At 42.1% G+C, this 20832-nt stretch overlaps 1 pseudogene; it reads left to right on the top strand.

Moving 5' to 3' along the window:
* LOC121959639 overlaps positions 1-20832 on the top strand; it is a 61350-nt pseudogene that overhangs the window by 35300 nt on the left and 5218 nt on the right.

Below are 20832 nucleotides of genomic sequence, written 5' to 3'. Positions count from 1 at the left end.
GAGCAGTCAAAGCTCCCGCCTGATAATGTCTGCAGACATGGTCATAATATTTTATGCATCTGACATTAGGGAGTGTTCCCAGTATCTGCAGTGATACATTTAGTCCTCCCAGTTGTACAAACTGGTCCATAGATAATTGTTGTGGTGTTTTCTGTGCATTATGTGGAGCTGTTGGTCAGCAGGTTTGTGTCATCAGAGGAAGTTACATCACGGTTTCTCTGAAGGGCGAATAAAGGCCTCTGATGTGACTTTGTGTGTGTGTGTGTGTGTGTGTGTGTGTGTGTGTGTGTGTGTGTGTGTGTGTGTGTGTGTGTTTTTGTTTTGGGTGGACGGGGCATTGACGTCGATGCCTGCAGAAAAGGGGCATTCCTGATACCCTTCCCCCTCACCTTCAGGTCTCTCATGGCAACCTCAACACACACACACACACACACACACTCTCTCTGCTGTCGTGTCCTGTTGGTAAAGTTTGTGTGAAAAAGTTTATCGTAACATTCGTGCAGCTCTGATTTCACAGAAATGAAGTTAAGAAAGACAAAGTCAAAAAGGGACGGACACGAAAAACAAAAGTTAGTGACACAGAAAGAGAGAAATGCAGACAGAGACAGACGGAGAGTGTCCCCCCTTTTCCGGAGCAGTAATTGCATTGTGTTCGGTTGAGGGATTTGGTGGGTCAAATTGTGACGTAGACACACACACACACACACACACACACACACACACACACACACACACACATTTACATTCCAGGCAGTTATCTGCAGTGATGTAACTGCAGCTTCAGCAGCAAATCACCAACTTTACAACCAACAGTTAGAAGAAATAAAACCCTTTTCAGACATGCACCTGGTTACGTCACCGCTGTGGGATTTTAACATGGTGGAGTCATCTTTTTAAAAAAACACCCGAGTCATTTCAAGTAGCGGACAAAACAGCGGATATCGCGCAGAAACACCCAGATAGGTTGCGCAGTTGTGCTGGAAATGACGCCTGCTCTGGGTGGCACAACCACGACTGGAGATGCCACCGGTGTCTTGCTAAGAAACACACGTTTGTTGGCACAATTACAGCTTGAAATGCCGCCATGTCTTGTTAAAAAAACCTATTTTTGGATTAACAATTGCAGCTGTAAATGTTACTGATGTCTCGTTTTTGTTGGCACAATCATGTACCGATTATTTCTCACTGGATAGAAATGCTGATAATGTCTTGCTTAAAAACACCTGCTTTTGGTGGAACATTTACGTCTGGAAATGCTCCATTGTCTTGCTAAAAACACCCAGTTTTTTGGTGGCAAAATCTGTCTGGAATTGCAACCATTACCTCTAAATATTATATACGTCTCTGGTTTGGCTGCACGATCACAGCTGGAAATGCTGCAATGTCTCACTAAAAAAAAAAAAAAACAGTCAGTGCCACAGATGTCTTACTAAAAATGCCATCAGTGTCTTGCTAAAAACACGACTTTTGGTGACATAATTGTGGTTGGAAATGCTGCTGATCTCTCGCTGTAAAACACCTGTTTGTGGTCGGACAGCTGCGGCTGGAAATGGCACCAAAGACTTGGTGGGAAAATTGTCGCTGGATCTCCTGATTTATTTATTTTTTTTATTTATTTTTCAATTCTCTGTCTCTCAGTGCCTCGACCACTGACCTGTCCGGGGGTTTTGACTCTGGCGGCAGCTACCTGAGGAAGAGTCCGGACCAGTACAGCTCCAGGGGCAGCATGGAGAGCCTGGACCCTCCCCAGTCCTCCCAGCTTCACTCTGGAGCTCAGCACCACCACCACTCACTGGGCCACCACACCCACAGCGGACCCCACCCTGCCTACTCCTCCTGCCACCAGCTGTCCTCGCCAGGTTCTCACACACACACACACACACACACACACACACACACACACACACACACACACACACACACACACACACACACACACACACACAACTAAAAGTTGTCTGTCTGTTGTTCCCGTTAGTCACAAAGTCACAAAAAAGTTGGAAAATAGGATTCAGGTTTCAAAATACTTTGAGTTCAGCTTAACTCGCCATTTGACCACGTGTCATTTATAGCTGGATATATATGCAGAATTCCCACAGTCATGGAAAAACCTGGAAAAGTCATGGAATCACATTTTCCAGGCCAAAGTTATGAAATAAGTAGAAATCACTGAAAGATTTAGAAAAGTCACTGAATTATTTACCCTTTAAAAAATGAGCAAATTGGATTGATTTCTTCCAAAAATGAGAAGGGAATGAGCAATTTACAAAAATACCCCCCAAAATAGCAACAAGTTAGGATGGAAAATTACCTGAAAATTAGCTAATAAAAACAAATAATGGAAAAACACAAAAACAAAAAAAATGCCCAAATGAAAAAACAGCTTTAACATAGTAATTGTGTTACATAATTTTAAATAACAATAATAATAAATATATCAAAATTAATAAAATTAATTAAGAAAAAAAAATCATCATCATGGGTCCTCATCATGAAAAATCATGGAAAAGTTTTGAAATTTTGTCCATGAATGTGTGGGGGAACTCTGTATCTAAATGTCTTGATGTGAAATACGATCTCTGTTTATATTCCAGGTCCTCGAACAGCATCGACCACCTCCACAGCAAACGAGACTCGGCCTACTCCTCCTTCTCCACCAGCTCCAGTATCCCGGAGTACCTCGCCTCCACGCCCTCCTTCAGCCCAGAGCGCTCCTACTCGCTGGAGACCGTCCCTCAGAGAGAAGGAGGAAGTGGAGAGATGACGCAGGCCGACATGTGTTACGTCCGGACGGTTTACGACGCCCAGCAGGGCCTGTCCCAAGAGCACACGAGCTGAGCTCCACCTCCGCCGCGCTGCTACGCAACAGCGATGCCAGAGGCGGAGGAGGGATGAGGCCAAGCCGAGATCAGCAAGGTGAAGTCTTTACTTCAGGAATTATTTTATTTGACAAAAACAGGTACAAAATAATATACAAATAATATTTCTAATAATAATAATGATCATGATAATTTATCTGCACAATGTTTGATCTTAAAAATGTCAAAAATTAGTGAAAAATTCCCGCAGCCAAAGATTTTGTATTTAGACAGCTTGTTTTACTCTATATGAAGTACAAAACCTTCGTAACTCTATATGACACAGAACAGCATCATATCCTCCCATTTCAGAGATGTTTTTTCTCAAACAAATTTCCTTAGTTTTAGTTCTTTTTTTTCCCATAAAGGGGTTTTTAGGGGAGTCTTCATTCGTCTATATTAATAACAATAATAATACATAAATCAATAAAAATCTTAAAATGAAAAAAAGAGTGGACACAGAAACAGACACAAACAAACCAAAATAATTCACATCATATCACATCAGGGTGTTTGCCAAATACGTTTTTGTAATATTCTAAAAATCTGTTAACAACTGTAATCATTCAATATTTTTTACCTCAAAGATATAATCTGTTCTTATGATGATACAAGTAACAAATATTTGAATTATGTTGTTAATTTCTCTAATTTTAATTGGGAAATTCTTTATCCATAAACAAAACTGTTTAGGTTAACAACCCTCTTTCCATCTTTTCTTGGTTTATTTTATTTTTTTTTAAAGAAAAGATATAAAAAAGCACTTTTTTGGTAAGATGTCACCCCTTAAATAAGACATTACTCTCACTGTTGGAGCTACACATAAATAAAAACTCAACTCTTTCCTCTTTTGCTGTTACAAACAACCAAAAAAGCAACAGGTGTGACCTTTGTGTACATAAATGTGGTATGATGACATCATTGTTTGTCTTTGTATTATTGATTCAGTGGGCGGGGTCTGTTACCGTGGCAGCAGCAGCGGCAGCAGCAGCAGTTGCGGCAGCAGCAGTGGTGGAGCGCCAGCGTCAAACAGACACAGTGTGGGGCCAATATGGGGCCCCGCAGCCAGCCGCAGCTCTTACGAGAGCCTGAAGGGGGCGCCGGCACCACCGAGGCGCAGCGACAGCTACGCGCCGCCATCAGAAACCACGAGAGAGACCGAACTCCTGGTCCAGTCTGGAGCACGCCCGGTCACTACGGTGAGTCGGGTCTGTCAAAACAGAGTCAACAGTTATTCTCAACCAAAAACAAAAACCCTGATGTAATGATAATGGCGAGATAATGAGGAGGTACAATATGTACCGTTGTGTTAAATTGAAATTTCACTTAAACAAATCAGATGTTTTGTAATCTTGTGTGTTTCTCTCTCAGGTCTCTGCAGAAAGGTTCCTGGCATCACTCCAGTGGCTCTGTGGCCTCAGGTGCAGGTATGTTTGAAATCTGCCTCCATGATGTTACTCATTCTAATAACCCCCCCCCCCCCCCCCAAAAAAAGGATTTAAAATAAAGACAAAAAAAACAGGAAATTACCTGAAAATGTGCTTAAAAATAATGTTTTAAAATATAAAATTATTTTTTAATTATTTTTTATTTTTTTATTTTATTTATTTTTTTTTTTATTAATTTATTATAATAAATATTTTTAGATAGATAGATTTTTTTAAACATTATTTTCGAAATCTGCTAATTTCTTGCAATTTGTGGACACACTTACTGACAAGTTGCTCATCGCTTTTTTTCTATTTAAAAAAACGTATAAAATGGTTGGATTTGAGGGTTTAAATACCTGTGAAGGCGTCTGAATGCAGCACAAGAAAAGTGATGTTGATTCAGTTTTAAGATGTACTCAAAATATATAAATAGAATTACAGCATGCATTAAATGTGTAGATAACAAACACCTTAATATGCTGCAAGTAACATCATCAACATCCTCTATACAGAATATTTATGCTTTGTAAGTTGTGTGGACCCTCTCCGTTATGTCTGCAGCTAAAGGCTCGTACAGCGCTGAGGGTCAGCTCCACACAGTGATCGAGAAGAGTCCAGAGAGCAGCCCCACCACGAAGCCCCGGCAGGGCGGAGGTTTCCCCCAGCCCCCGTCACCTCCTGAACCCTCCTCCAGCCCTGCAGGCGCCATCCCTCAGTCTGGACGGCTCATAATGCCCACCAGCATGTACCCCGTCCCCCAGCTGGAGCCCCACTACGCTCAGATGCCCAGCGCCAGCCCCGGGCCGGCGTCCTCTGGAGTCTACCCCGCCCTCGCCAAGGAGAGCAGCCGACAGCAGCAGCACGGCGTCGGAGGGAGAGAGGAAGAGAGGCGGAGGATGGAAGGATGTCAGCGACAGAGAACGGATACCAAAACAACACTTCTTCTTCTTCATCATCATCATACCCCTACTCCTCTTCTTCAACGTCTGCCTCCACACAGCTCAGGACGCCAGCACACGAGGCTGACAGGTGATTTTAAGCTGATGTCATCAGCTGCGTTTTGATTGTCTGTAGTTGGTGGGCGATGATGTTCACAAGTCTTTTTTTTTTTCGCAAAACGTGTGGCTGAATGCACAACCACATGCAAGGCGTCTCAGATGCAAACTTTGTAACTACAGCTTTTATCGGGCCCAAAATATCAGGCCCAACACCACATGAACCTGTGTGGCTTCAGTCCAACTGAAGTTCGAACTGATGCAGCAGTTTTACGAGGTAGATTTATTAGTCTTTTTTGAAACTTTGTTCAAAAAATGAAATTACAATTTGTCCGCGATCCTGCGGTTGATTGGTGTTGAGGGATGAGTTGATTAAAATGACCAGCTGCTCTGAAAAGTCCATCCGGTTGCTCGGGATGCTGGTGGCATCATACGATTCCCGAGGTGCATTTTTTGAGTTTGCATGGGAATCTTGTGTCCTGTCGGCTCTGAACAAGGTCCGCCCATCCAGTGCATCAGCTTGATCCGGGATGTTAGGGGTTAACCATGTCCTCAATAGCATCTCATCCACTTAATTCTCCTCCACACAACTTTTCCCGATGTTGATAAGTGCTTCTCTATCGTAGAAAACTCGCAGAAGGGGCCATGCAGTTGAAAAAAATTATGTCACAGCTGATTCTCGTGTTATTCTCACTTCGTGCTGTGGAGCTGTAAAAAATGATTTATATTTATTTTTATTATATTATTATCTTTTTATTTATTTATTATTTGAATTTATTTAATAATTGGACCTAAATGCTAACTTAGTCATCTGCTCTCACCAGGCCTCGACAGGAAGAGCCTAATTTTGAACTCTACAGACCCAACATGAAAACTGCCGGAGAGGTATCCGAGGACCATACAGGGACCCAGAGGCCCCCGAACCACCAGGGGCCTCACAGTCAGAGCTTCCACGGGTCTCACATTCATGTCGGTGAGAGACTCCACAGCCAAGTGTCACAGGAACAGAACCAGGACTTCCACGCTCCCCAAATCCAGTCAACTGCTGGACCCAGACCCTCGTCCTCACAAGAGTGGAGGGACCCGTGCACACCTGTCCACTCCAGGGGAGACAGGAGCAGGTACAGTATTTGACCACTGTACTTATTTTGCTTTTTTTTTTTATGCATCTGCAGCAGTGGTAGCCATTGAAGGCATTATGTTTTTGGGTTGTCCGCACATATGAATTTACGTCAAGAACGCCTTGTGGGAATTTCTTGAAATTTGACACAAACATCCACTTTGATTCAAAGATGAGTTGATTAGATTTTGGTGGTCATAGGTCAAAGGTCAAGATCCCTGTGTCTGTCTTAGTCTTGTGAACACAATGTTTCAAGAAATCCTTGAGGAAATTTTTCTTCAAATTTTTCCACAAACGTTCAAAAAGACTCAAGGATGAACTGTGTAGATATTGGTTGTTTTCTCGCTGTTGTGAGCTTGTGTGTGAAGCGTACATGTTTTCACAGACATGGATGTAAACTGTGAGTGCAACTTTACAGGCACCCAGAGGCAAACAAACGTGCTGGTATATCTAGTTTTCCTCAAAATAAAGTCCCATGGGGGACACTTGGAGGATTGGGACTTCACCTTCTGAGACTGACTGATCGATCTTTTGAGATATGAATCCATCTTTTACTTACTTCTGGTCCTCCTCCCTCCTCTCTTCAGGTCAATGGACCAGACCAGCGTTCATTCAGAACCTGTGGTATCCTCCAGGATTCCCCAAGGACAATCCAGGCCCCCTCAAGGACAAGTGCCCCCTACCCACGTACCTGTTCACCCACAGCCTCAGGCTCCTCCCCCCTCCGCCTCCCAGTCTTCCCCCCGTCACCACAGTGACTCAGCAGCCCTGCAGTACCAGCACTGGGACCCCAGAGAGCGGGACAAAGACAGGGAACACCCGCTGACCCGTCTGGAGATCGCCCTCGCCGAGGTCCAGCGATGCGCCAGCCCCGGCAGCGTCGCCTCCACCAGTAGCCATGGCAACAGTAGCTATGGTGAAGGCAGCCAGGGACCAGTCCGCAGCCTCTCCGTCCTGGAGACGGTCAGTCGTTTCGAACGTCGCAGCGCAAAGCAGCGCAGTCAAAGCGCCACCAACACACAGGACAAAGCCACGCATCTGAAGGTAACTGTTTACTTTGCTCAATTAACTGTTTGTTTGCCCAGTTAAGAACATTTGTATCCAAAAAAAAACCACTCAACACAAAATAAATCTGACTCGCCAGACAAGACCTGCGTCATCCCAAACTTACCTCTTAAATTTAAATCCTCGATCATTGTTGACTGTGATGCTGCATCACTGCTTTATGTTTTTTGATTTCGAATCAGATGACGGAGAAAGGCCGCAGCTCGCCCTGCGGAGCAGACGACCTCAGAAACATGCTGGAGAGAAGCGGGGCCAAAGCCCACAGGACGATGAGCTACAGAGGAGGCAGCAGTGAACACATGAAATACAGGTATTAAGGTTGAGGGTAATTTTAAAAAATACATAGCGTTATGAGTAAAATAGTATCCTTAAAAATAGAGCGCCTCAAAGGAACACACACATTTTTTAAACACTTGAAGATCTACTCGTCACTGAAGTGAATTAAATGATTTTTTTCTTCTTGCTGCTACAGGCTGCGAAACACCCTTTTTTACCAAGACCTGTATGACTAATTTCTCCTTACAATATAAAAGCAACTGTATTTATCACAGTACTAGCCCATTCGGTGATAATTTAATTGTATTCACGTTTATTTTGTTCCAAATTGGTCCCCTGCAGCAAAAACACAGATTGCATATTAGTTACATGTATTGCAACGTTTGATTTGGTGTCTGAAGTCCTTTCAGGATTACTACTTAAATTTAGTCACTTTTTTTTTAACTTAACTTCCTGTCAGAAGGCTATTAAATGTCTGTACGGTGTTTAGGACTTCGGCAGATCCCAGTTCAGCCCTCCAGAGGAGTCGCAGCAGCTTCCAGCTGGAAGAATCCAGGGACCGCGACGGCAGCAAAGACTTCCCCCGAACTCAGGACATCCAGGAGATACTGGGCTCCATGCAGGACACGTCCTACAACAGGTAGGACTCTTCAGAAACAGCAGTCCGTCTTTTAGCAGGTCCTGAGTCTCTAGGCGGGTTTCAATTAACCCTTTGAAACCTGAGAAAATTGTCTTTTCTTTCAAAAACATGGAAAGAATGCTGTCTTTTTTCCCCTTGTTTTTGAAAAAAAATGAAAGCAGGTTTAAATGCATGTAAAAGGCGTCTGATAGCAGCACACAAAAAAGTGGTGACGATCCAGGTTTTACCCTCAAATTGCACAAATTAAATTGCGAATATAAATAACTTTTATTTATCCAAATTTTATCCAAATTTATCCAAAATAAGGCTGCAATAGAAATAAAGCTGCTAATGTTTTGAACGTGTGTTTCTAGGAAAGTTATCACCAGAGAAGTCGCAGAACATCACTCAGTCGGAAACTCAATCTTCTCCCAGTTGTGTTTCATCGACATTTCGAAATATCGCGTAGGTTTTGCACAGATCTGTAATGTAAACCCGTCTCTGTGAGCCGTCCTGACAACGGAAACATTTCTCTAATCAGGTCTTACAGGGACTCTTTGAAAGACGTTCAGTCGAAGGTCCTGCGCTCCACCTCCTTCAGACGGAGAGACCTCAGCTCCTCAATCAGCCCTCCACCTCCTGCAGCTCCTCCTCCCCGTCTCCTCCTCCAGCAGCCACCAGCCTCCACCCGTCCCTGTCAAGCAACACTCTCTGGAGAAAAAAGGCCCAAAAACCATGCCCAAACCGCAGGGCATCATCATCACGCCACCACCGCCACCGCCGGTCACTCTTCACACCCCCGAAGGAGCGGCTTGTTGTCAGTCCGGAGACTCGAGGCCCGAGCCCGCCTGCGCTCCCCAGCGTCCCGCCGGTTGGACATCCTGCTATGATGCGGATCTGTGGGCGCAAGCGTCTGACTGCGGACCAGAAGAAAAGATCGTACTCAGAACCAGAGAACCTGAACGAGGTCGGGGTTTCGGATGCAGAGACCGCTGCCCTCTTCAGGCGGGGAGGAGGTACGTAGACTCTAGAAAATGTAGATTTAATAAGATATCCAAATAATCAATTCAACATTGCCGGTGTCACAATTAAGCAGAAATCAAAATTACTTGGGTCATACAGCACGTCTTAAATGCACACACAAACACACCACTACCCAAAAAATTTAAATTAGTCTCGACATGTTAAAAGTTATCAAAAACAAACAAAAAAAAATACAAATGAATACAAAATTGACTGAAAACACAATTCTTTTGTTAAAGATCTTGCACAGACCTAACATACGTGTTTGTGTTGTTTGTTTCATGTCATTGTGTTAATGGAATAAAAATTCAATTATGTCAATGAAAATAGAAGAAAAATGCAGCGAAGTCCAAGAAAAAACTTGTTCACGAGTTTGTGAACTTCGTAGCCCCAAAAAGGGCTTGAGCTAGCTCCAGCTGATGATGATGATGTTGAGCAGAATCTGCCTTTTTAGAGTAAAATCTCTGCGTTTTACCAACAGACAAGAGGAATAAACTTTGCTGGTTAAGAAGAGATTACTTGATGATTCAAATTAATTACAAGAATTGGTTTAAAAAGCCGATTCTCTGATGCGTGCACAAAGCAAACATCACCTGTAACCTGAATATTTGCAGTAACATTGATAGGAATGTCAGTGTTGTGATCGTTGGGTGTCTTTATAGAGAGAGATTAGAGAATAGAGTCGTCTCTGTATGTGACTGACCATGACCTTTGACCTCGATCTGTCAGAGACCAGCGTGGCAGACAGACGTAAGATGTTTGAGCTCGTGGCAGTCGAGTCGCGGCGGGTCTCTGCAAAACGCCACGTCGAGGCCCGAGTTACGGCAGCTTCAGCATGATGCTCTGGCTGAGTACGTGGAGCGGAAGAGAGGCGTGCAAAGAGAAAAGGGAGGACAGAGGGCGGAGCGAGGCCCCGCAGCGCTTATATACAGCCCGAAAACAGCAGCTACACAGGTGGGTGGAGCCAAGAAAAGGATGAGTGAGGGGCAACCCTTTTTAAAAACGCAGCAATGTAGCAGATTTCTTTCAAAACCACAGAAGAAGGCAACAAGCGACTAAGTTTAAAATTACCCAAAAACATAGTCAAGGACAAGAAAAGTACCTGGAAATTGGAAAATAAAAAAGTTTAAAAAGAAAAGAAAAGGACCTGAAAAAAGGCTGAAAAAGTCACTAATTTTAAACATGATTCTGATAATTATTCATATTTTTTTTTTGACACTGTATTCCCAGATTTTTAATTTCCTGCAATATGTGGAACACTTCTTGTCAAGTTGCTTTTTGCCTTTTTTTCCCAAGAAAACAAACCAAATACTACTGAAAAAAAAAAAAAAAAGTCAATCCAGGCTCAAAGGATTAAAGGGCGGACGAAAGCAAAACAGCAAGTAAATAAAATATTTAATTGATTAAAAGTGGAACCAGTAGATCAATCACTTTCTTCTTTCTCTTCTCTTTTTTTTGCACGTCTCCTCGTTTCCTCCTCGGCTCCAGCCTCCTCCTGTCACTCGGACACCCTCAGCCTCTCCTCCACCTCCAGCCTGCTCTCCCTGCAGGACTCCGGTGCCGAGCGAAGCTTCTCCTCCGCAGAGAGGCGCCTCTGCTCCACGCTCCCTCCTGGAGCCGACGCCTGGAGCCACCAGTCCAACCTCTTCTACCCGGGCAGGGTGACCACGCCGAGGGCTCCGGTGCAGCCTCCTCTGAGGTAACCGAAACCTGCTGCATCTCACACGGAGTTTTAGTGAGGCTAGCAGTAACATTTGTTACCGAAATTCATTGTCCGCAGAGGATGAACCCTAATGACTTTGGTCACCAGCAGGTCAAACTTACCCAGTAACATGACTCAGCATTTGTTCTTTTAAATGCAACTAAAGGATGGGTTTGATTTGATTTGATTTGATTTGGTTTGATTTGATTTGATTTGATTTGATTTGATTTGATTTTTTTTCAAACATGTAAAACAAACAAAACAAAAAAAGATGAAAATAAAACAAAATGGCAATTACAGAAGTGAATAATTACCTATACGCAAACTCAGTGAATAGATTCTAATAAACAACAAAAAAATTCAATCTTTCATGTTTGACAAGGAGTATGAAGTGTTAATACTACTGCCTTTAATTTTGGTACAGAAATTCATTGTCCTCGCAGGATGAACCCCAATGACTTTGGCCAACCGCAGTTCAAACTCACCTAGTGTGTTTTAATATTCATGTTTACCACAAATCAATTGTAATAACTCACATTTAAATTGCATGTAAAGTTGAATTATTATTATTACAGGTTCATAACTTGCCTGGTTTCTGCTCTTAGTGCTCCCTCTGGCTCCCTTCCTGAGCCTCAGATCCACCAGGATTTGGCCCCTGAAGCAGGGCTCGGCAGACAGAGTCGGTCCTCCAGCAGAGACCAGCAGCTGTCCGCAGAGCCTCAGTTCAGCCTGGGACTGTCCAAGCAGCTCAACGGGGCTCTGCAGAGGGCCGGGTCAGCCAAGGGCTCCGGGAAGTCGGCCTCTGCTGAGGATCTCCTGGAGAGATCCGAGGAGATTCAGATGGCTCCTCAACACCACCGCTCCCGCTCCTCCCCCACGGTGGAGAGACTGAACCAGGTAACAACGCACAGCTTCCACGAGCGCACTGTTTAGTTGTTGTTGAGCAGCAGCTCAGAATGACTGAATTTACTGTGGATTACTTTCATTCATTCGTGTTTTTGTGTGTGTGCAGTTTTGCATTTTGTTGCAGTTGCAAGGAGAACATTTTGCAGATTTCATATAATAATGAAAAACAATCAAAAGCTTGTTTTATTTATAAAGCCCATAATCACAAATCACAGTTTGCTTCAGAGAGCTAAGAGCTAAGGAAACAAAGAACTAATGAAAAACTCCCCCCAAAAAAACGGGGAAATAAACGGTAGAAACCTCAGGAAGAGCAACTGAGGAGGGATCCCTCCTCAGGACGGACAGACAATAGATGTCGTAAAAACATAACAAAAAAAGATTTGCACAGCAATAGTGATAACATAACATTACATTTAACAATTGTAATATGCATAAATGGAATAAGTAGAATATGAAATATGTTTGTGAATGTGAGTAGCTGGTGATAGTTCCTGTATCGGTTAATATGTTGTCGTTTATAGGCAAGAAATCACAGTTTTACAGTAACAAGCGTTTAAAGCTGTGGTGACAAAAATCTGAAAAGGCAAAAAAAGTTAAAATGTGCTGGAATAACAACTTTTTATGCAGAATTCTGCACCATCAAATCAGGCTTTCACCAATGGGACGAGCACACATATCTGCATTTGTAGAACGACGAGTGTTGCAAAAAAGATATTAGGTATTTACGGCCTTCTTTGCGTTACTATTTATTCAACGACACTGAGGCCATTAAGGGACATTTGGCTCTGAGTCACACAGGAAATACCCGCAAGTTTCCTGTGAGGTGCCAGAGAGCCGGAGACGGTGGTTGGGCGCTGTCCGATGTGCATGACGGCAAAGATAACACACACACACACACACACACACACGTATGCATACATCATACACACATCTACAGGGCCCTTAAAGGAATGCAGTAAAGGATGAATTATCTCATTGGGTGATTAGAGCAGGCGGTGTCACATAAACATCATTACACTTCAGCAGACAAACAGACACTCTGTCCTCTTACTGCTTTTAAACAATAGATTCGACAGCAGGCTCCTGCAGTCCAGATTTTACAGCGCTGAATATTTTCAGTTAAGCAGCTGACGATGAACGCACCAGAAAAGAGCATTTTCTGCATCATAATAGCTGCTTCTTTTGTATTGCACTTGATTGTAATAATGTGTGTGTGTGTGTGTGTGTGTGTGTGTGTGTGTGTGGGAGAGTTTGAAATGAGTTGTTTTTATTGTAATGCAGAGTTTTTTGTGTTTGATGACACACAGAGTTTATGTGGTGGACGGCTGGACGTTGTTGAGGAGACATTTGACATGGAAAGACTCACACATGCAACAAGCAGAATTTGAAAATATATTTTTTAAATGGACTTACTATAAGTCCCTTCACAGAGACTCCATTAAGTAAAAATGGACATCCTGACTTTATCAACATTTTCCCGTCTCTGACAACATGTTTATTATGTATTTAACACAGAGAAAACATTGAAAGCTAAGTTTAAAAAAACAAAAGTTTGTGGTGGAAAGATGAAGACTTCAGGCGTCTGTTGTTTGTTTTCTTTGTGTGAAAAAGTCTGTGGTCACACATGTGATCGCTACATTTGGGATTTATTTTCAGAGTACTCATAACCCCTTTTCATCAGCTCTGATTCTGAAACCAGCTCGTGTTTCCATCAGTTTTAAATCAATCGATCAGACGTGTTTTATATGGCACTTTTTCATATAAATGAGCTGTAACACCACAGTGCTTCATACAATAAAATCACCCCCCCCCCAAGGAAACGCTACCGTATTTGAGGAAACAGCAGAGGCAGGATAAAACCTTTAAAGAGAAAAATAATAAATAAATAAATAGATAGATAAATGAAATGATAATAGCAATAAAAAAAGAAAATAAATAAGTAAAATTCTCAACCTGTAAAATTCTAAATATATGTCTTAAAATTAATTAAATGCTACAGAAAGCAGTAAAACTGTGAAATAGACTAAAATATATATAAAATAAATAGCCAATAGATAATAAATTTCAATTAAAAGCCAAACTAAAAACGAACATCTCGAGTTTGCGTTTAAAAACATCACAATGCACAACAAAAGTAAAAAAAAAAAAAAAAAAAAAAAGCTTTTGTTTTGTCATCACAGATATTTATTTTTATCAAAAAGAACAGCTTTTAATGAGATCCCTTTTTTTAGTTGATTTTAACTTGATTTCTGCATTTTCTCTTTCCAGGCTGTATATATGCCCACTGATGTCATCAGGGTTTAAAATCGCGCCTGAAACACTAAATTTAGTGTGTGTGTGTGTGTGTGTTTTCAGGACTTCCCTCCAGGTGACGTCAGGATGTTTGATGTTTTTGCCTCTGAATCCGGACGTCGCTCTCTGGACGACGGCAGGTACGTCACATCTCCAATCCTTGACCTTTTTTTTTCCTCACAACCTGTCTGTCCCTGTCACCTTAATTTTCACGTTTCTCGGTTCATGTCTGGACATTTTTTTGGCATGTAAATAAAAAGACACTCTCCATCGAGATAGACTTCAGAAGAAAGGAAACAAAAATAGCAGGTTAGACACTGAAAACCTCGTCATTTTTTCTCACGGATGTTTTCTGTCTGATGTCTCGTTTACAAACTTTGAACTAGATTCAGCGAAATGTCACGACGCTGTTTGTTTCCTGCTGATGAACTGAGTGATCATGGGAACTCACATCATCTCCGCGCCGATATTTTAGCTCTCTTCCATAATAGGCCGTTCACTGTGAGCCGGCGTGCTTTGGGCTCTTTGCTATTTTAAAAACCAACTGTGGCCTTATGTGATGCCTCATGTGCCCCCCCGACAGAGATGTCCCGTGACCTCGTACAGGTCTCACCTTCATCTTTGACTTAGTCAACATGTATCCATATAATATTTCCTTTTTTTTAATTAATTAATTAATTTTTTAAAATTTATTTTAAACATCCCAGAGAGTTAGAGATAAACCAAAGTAAAAAAAAAAAATTAATTAAATTAAATTTAAATAAAATGCTTGTAGCAGACCATGTTACCTGACTGAAACATGAGCCTTCCCTTAGCTTCATATCCTGCCCCAAAAAACGTCCTCATGTTTATTTATTTTCTTGCTTCTGGCTCTGATTATTATTATTATTATTATTATTATTATTATTATTATTATTATTATTATTTGAAAATATTGAGATTTATATTGCGTATCGGGATACAGCATTCAAATATTGCAATATTATTTTAAAGCCAGCCCTATGTGAAAGACAAGAAAACATCCATTTTGGTACATTGGGAAAACTATGGCGAGCCTAAATGTAGTTTGAGGGAGGAGGAGAAAACACATAAGAACAGGAGGTGGAGGGAAAACAGAGATGGGATGGAGGAGGTGAAACAACAGAGGGAAAGGAAGGAAAAGGAGGGAAGGAGGTAAAAGGGTAAAAACTGTTAAAGCCGGAGGAAGGAGGGAGTGTTAGTAAGAAAGGAGACAAAGGAGTCAAGGGTTGAGGTGACAGGAAAGAAAGCAGGAGAGCAGAAATTATGAGGAGCAAAAGAGTTCAATGGGAGGAGGAGGAGAGAAAGGGAGGAGTGATGAAGAGGAGTTAACTGAGGAATTTCAAGAAGCAGAGAAAACTCCCCTGGCACCGAGAGAGAAAAATAAACAAAATACCAACTCGGGTCTGCAGGGACTTATTCACTTAAAACTCTTAAATATGTTTGCTTTCAAAACGCAGAGGTCGGAGGTCACCCGAGGAATTCTGTGTGTGTTTACGCAGATCCGTCTGGTGTCTGAATATAACCACGAAACATGAACGCACCGCCGCCGGTTACAGAGCGCCGAACTTTAACTTTTCAGCTCAGAGATCAGAGATGTGAGCGATCGCTGTGAGAAAAGCGGACTGTAGAAACACGTGAATGACAAAGTTAACACCAAAAATACTGGAAAATCTGTTTTTTTCTACAAATTACATTTAGTATGTTTTTTCTTTTCAATTTTTATTACAGCCACAATATGAAAGTGTTGGACAAACATCTACAAATATTAAAACAAAATATACTTATTTGTAATACTGAGTTTAGCTGCACGAAAAGCATTTACAGCCAGATGCCCCATCCACAGAGAACGTGTATATTATTAATGATATTGTTGTAATGGAAAGAATCAGTTCAGGAAACTAAATTTGAGGAAATTTGGAAGAATTGGAAAATATATATATCTTTTTTAAATTTATTTATTTAACTCTTTACTTTTATTTGAATGAGAATGATAATAATAATGATCATTATTATATTTCTTATTTTTTAAATTTATCTGTCTATGTATTTATTTATCACCAAATGTTTTATTTTTGTTTTTTTTCTTTCTACGTTATTTTAAAAACCCTGAACCCTGAAAAAATGGTTCACCTAACTATGGTTGTGTTTTAGTCAAAAAAAGACAGCATTTGATGTAACAGATGACTTACTTAACGACGTAGTTAAACTATTATTGAAGTTTTTAAAAACGGATGTGCTTTACTATTACAATCATCACCATACTATGCTAAGACTATTTTCAACGTTTGAAATAGTGACTTTTTTAGCTTTTTTTTACATACTGTACTTTTTCGACATTGGAAACGATGACTTAACTTTGTAATCAGTGACAACAGTGAGTACAGATATAAGAATAACCATGTTACCATAGTTACGCTGAGTTAAACATACTTTTCTACACAGCTATAAGTCAAAACTGCCTTTAACATGATCCTCTATCTGTCTTTCAGACCTGTCCAGCCATCAGGCGCTCTCATCTCTCCTCAAAAATCCCCAAAAAGTCTGAACACCGTCCAGCCTGCAGCACCTTCGCAAGGTGAGCAAAACCAAAAAAAAGTTCCCCACAACCACACAGTTACCAAACTCGAGACGTCCTTTCAGGTCCTCGGAAAAATGCACGTGCAGACGAGTTCATTTCAGCCACAGAGTCCTTTTTTATCTGTTTTTCATGTGATTAATCATCAGCTGAGGATTAAAAGAGCAGCCAGTCAAGGACGAACATTAGATAAATGCACACTGATGTACTTGCTTTCAGGAATTCGCTGCTAAAAGTAAAACAGAAAGCTGCTAACGATGTGGACCGTAACGTTAAAAGTAAAAGCCTTTGTTTTTTTCTGTATTGTGAGCAAATAGAATAGCAAGAATGGATATAACCTTGAGTATTTGTATAGAGAAATGTTAAAATCCGTGTGCGAGGGAGGCTGTCAGATTATATCTGATTTCTGATGGTGAAGCCAAGTCCGAAGTCTCATCCAGCTGTCGATGTTACAACACACCTACAGCTGCTGCAGTCGTGCTGATCGTGATTTTATGACCGTTATTAGTCGTGTTCAGAGAGTCAGTGTCTTCTTTCCTTCCTCAATATTAATCGCTCACTATCATTTAACAGTTTTAATGTAATAAAACTGAGAAGATTTAGTGCATAAGTGTATAAATATTGCTTAAGGACGTACACAGAGGACCTGAAATGTGCTGTTTTGCCCAGTTTGGGGTCAAACTGACATTATCTTGGATCGGTCCCAGGTTTTATGACTTAGTTTGTATTTTTTGGACCCAAGAAATCATTCTTCGGTCCATGAATCATTGGATTGGACATGATTAATATTTCTCCCAGCTCCCCTATATAGTCTGACTCACCAGATGCACTCTTAATTTGTAATCTAATTTATTTGCATTGTGACTGATTTTAAAAATACAAACAAGCCGGCGCTTTTTTTTACTCTTAACATCAGAATGACAGTATGTGCTTCCAGCTTTATTTTAGCTCTCACTAATCACAGCGCAGATACGTCTGACCACATGAGACTGCTCCTCTCTGACCTTCCTTTGGTTCTGATCCCAGACGAAACCTCCTCCCACACTCCGGTCACTCGTAGGGAGCGACAGAGAAACAGCGAGAGGCAGCGAGCCCTCAGCACCTCCGCCTTGGCGGCCTCCGTGGGCCTGCCCTGCCCCCTCTCCCCTCCAGGGACTCAGGATAGAGGCAACGCTGAGTGGCGTGCTAACGAGAGGCTGAGCCAGGCCAACCTGGACGCCATCACCTTCCCAGACATCCCGCAAACCAGGACAAGTGACGGTGAAGGACGTAACACGGCCGGTTTCAGTGAAACAGCGGTGTGGGACAGACAGACAAGACACAGTTTGAGTGACGCCAGCATATTAGAAGACACTGAAAAGGACGCGTTTAGAGAGAGAGCCCTCAGTTTAGAGACCACAGTAGGGTTTTCTGCAGAAAACGCCGAACGAGTTTCGCCCGTGATGCAAACGCCACATGTCCAGCTTGAATCTCCACCAAGCAGAAACGACAGCGGGAGCGCTACGTCGTCTCCTCCCCCATCCTCCAGTCCGTCCGCTCCCCGGCTCCTGTCCTCACTGCGAATCTCCGAGTCCAGCCTCCTCAGCTTCTCAGACCAGCAGCACCCTCTGGAGTCCTCCAGGGGTCTGTCGCAGGAGGACTTTGACGAGGTCTTCCTCCAAAATCCAGCCCCTTCATCACCTCCTCCGATCAAAGAGACAAGCATCTTGGAGGACTTCCCTCCTCCTCCTCCTCCAGTTGAGCTGGAGACGGATGCTGGACAACAAGCTGTCGAAAGGTTTGTTACATAACATTTTTATCTTTAACTCTTTAGGGACTGTGTGGTGCAATTTACACGCTTTTCGGTCTTTATTTTTGATCATTTTGGCTGTTTTCATGCATATGGCATAAACTTTGTCCAGACTGTGTGTTTTTGTTTAATCAGTGAATTTCCAGCTCAGATCCAACAATAGGTCTAAAACACACTGTGGAAACTAAATAGTTAAATTCATGTTATTAAGTGCAAAAAATGCTCCACTGAAACCCATTCAAACTCCAATTTTTGATCCCACAGCCATCAGCGCATAAAAACATGCTTTGTATTATTTCTGAGTGTCATTCTGGGCTTTTGACCTGAAATTTGTAATCTTTACAGTTTTCCCCCTGATGATGTCATTTTTTACCATATTTGGCATGTGGCGCCTGCAGTGTCACAATCAATGCTGCTGCTAACCTCTGACATATCCCAGTTCATCGTCATCAAAATAAAAATCTACTTTGCAAGTATATTGAAAATAATTCATTTTAGTGTTTTGTTTTTAACCTAAAAACATGGCGGCATCATGACAAAAACCTGGCATTTAAAGGGTTACAATTCTGTAATTTAATGAGTATTTGATATTTATGATTCGGACCGATGTTGGTTAAGAAAAATAACTAAATGAAAAATAATAATAATGTATGATATGTTTTACAGCTTGATTTTGCTCGCAGTGTGATACGAGTGTGTAACATTGAAGTGGACCCTGAGGGTTAATTCATGATTTTATTATTAGTAATATAAAACTTTATTAATTTTTGTCTCTTGTCTTATCTGTTTTCAGCACGACGGTGGATTTCCTAAATAACTCCATCGTTCCCAGCGGGAAGATATCCCTCCAGTCGCCTCCATTGTCCCCCTCCACCACCGTCTTTCCTGCGTCTGCGTCCAACCTTTCTTCCTCCACGAAACCACAGCCCTCCGCCGTCACTTCGAGCAGCACATCCACCACGACCGAGGACGACCTTGGTCTTGAGTACCAGCCGCTACCCAAGAGAGAAAAGACACCCGAGGAGCTCCGAGTGGAGTCGCTCGCCCGGCAGCTGGTGAGTACCGGAAGTCGGAAGTTCTGGTTCTGCCTTCGTCCACGTTGTTCGGACTTTTGTTTAGCTCGTCTTTACCTCCGTTGTCATTCATAGGTCTAAATCCACCAAAGTCTACCTACTTCTAACGCCGTCTTTGCCTTCTTACGTACTTCTGACGCTCTTCTGTCATAGTGAGACTGACGCTGTGTTTGTCATCACGGTGCTTGTCAGTGTCCGATATCTATAAATATGGGTGTGTGTGGTCGTCTTTGTTAAAAAAAAGCTCACACGCTTTGGTCGAAACGTTGTGATCCAATAAAATATGTTTGTGGCGTTGAGTAAGTGTGCGGCCGTACCTTCCTTTTTTCTTCAGCCGCCCTGCACCTTCACCAAAAATAAAGAAAGAGATGTGCGTATAACCCCTCCTTTTCCTCCTGTCTCCGTCTTTGTCATCTTTCATAGTTTGATTCTTCCTTTTCGTTGTATGCAGGTGTTGCAGGACCCTTCTCTGGCGCCCCTCCTCGACACGTGGGGTGGTAAATCCACCGTAGAGCTTTTGGAGGAGATCTTTCCGAACAGCAGACTGGCTGGCAGGTCATCGTGGCTGCGAAGGGGCAGTGGCAGATTGGATGACAGGTAAAAACGATCAGCTGTATTTTAAATATACCGAGACTCTTTGTTTTAGTATCAAAAAAAACTCTCGTCCTTTTATTTATTTCCCTGCTAACATAAACGTGAAGCTCAAACAGCCTTTTTAACTGAATACTCTTTGTTGGCGCTCCGGGTTTAATCGTGCCGGTTTGTTCGTGATGTAGATTTTCCAGCTTCCTTCAAAATTGCACAACTTGGATTTCTACTGCGGTTGCTGCCTCCAGCCGGTTTAGCAAAAACAGGGAAAAACAGGATGGCAGATTTCAAACAGAAAGTGAATTATAACAGTAAAATGCGGTGAACGCTGGAGGAGGATTACACTGAATTCCCTTTAAATGTTACTCCGGGATAAAGACCTTTATGTGTTTATTTAACCGTTAGACCAAAACTGCAGAAAGTGACTCTCAGTAGCTGAATGATAAAATGAACACGGGGAGGAAAAGGACTTTGTGTAAACCAGCGTTTGTCATTCTTGT

This window comes from Plectropomus leopardus, chromosome 20, assembly GCF_008729295.1.
Source record: "Plectropomus leopardus isolate mb chromosome 20, YSFRI_Pleo_2.0, whole genome shotgun sequence".
In the NCBI taxonomy this organism is placed as follows: Eukaryota; Metazoa; Chordata; class Actinopteri; order Perciformes; family Serranidae; genus Plectropomus; species Plectropomus leopardus.
This window is presented reverse-complemented; position numbering and strand designations above follow the sequence as displayed.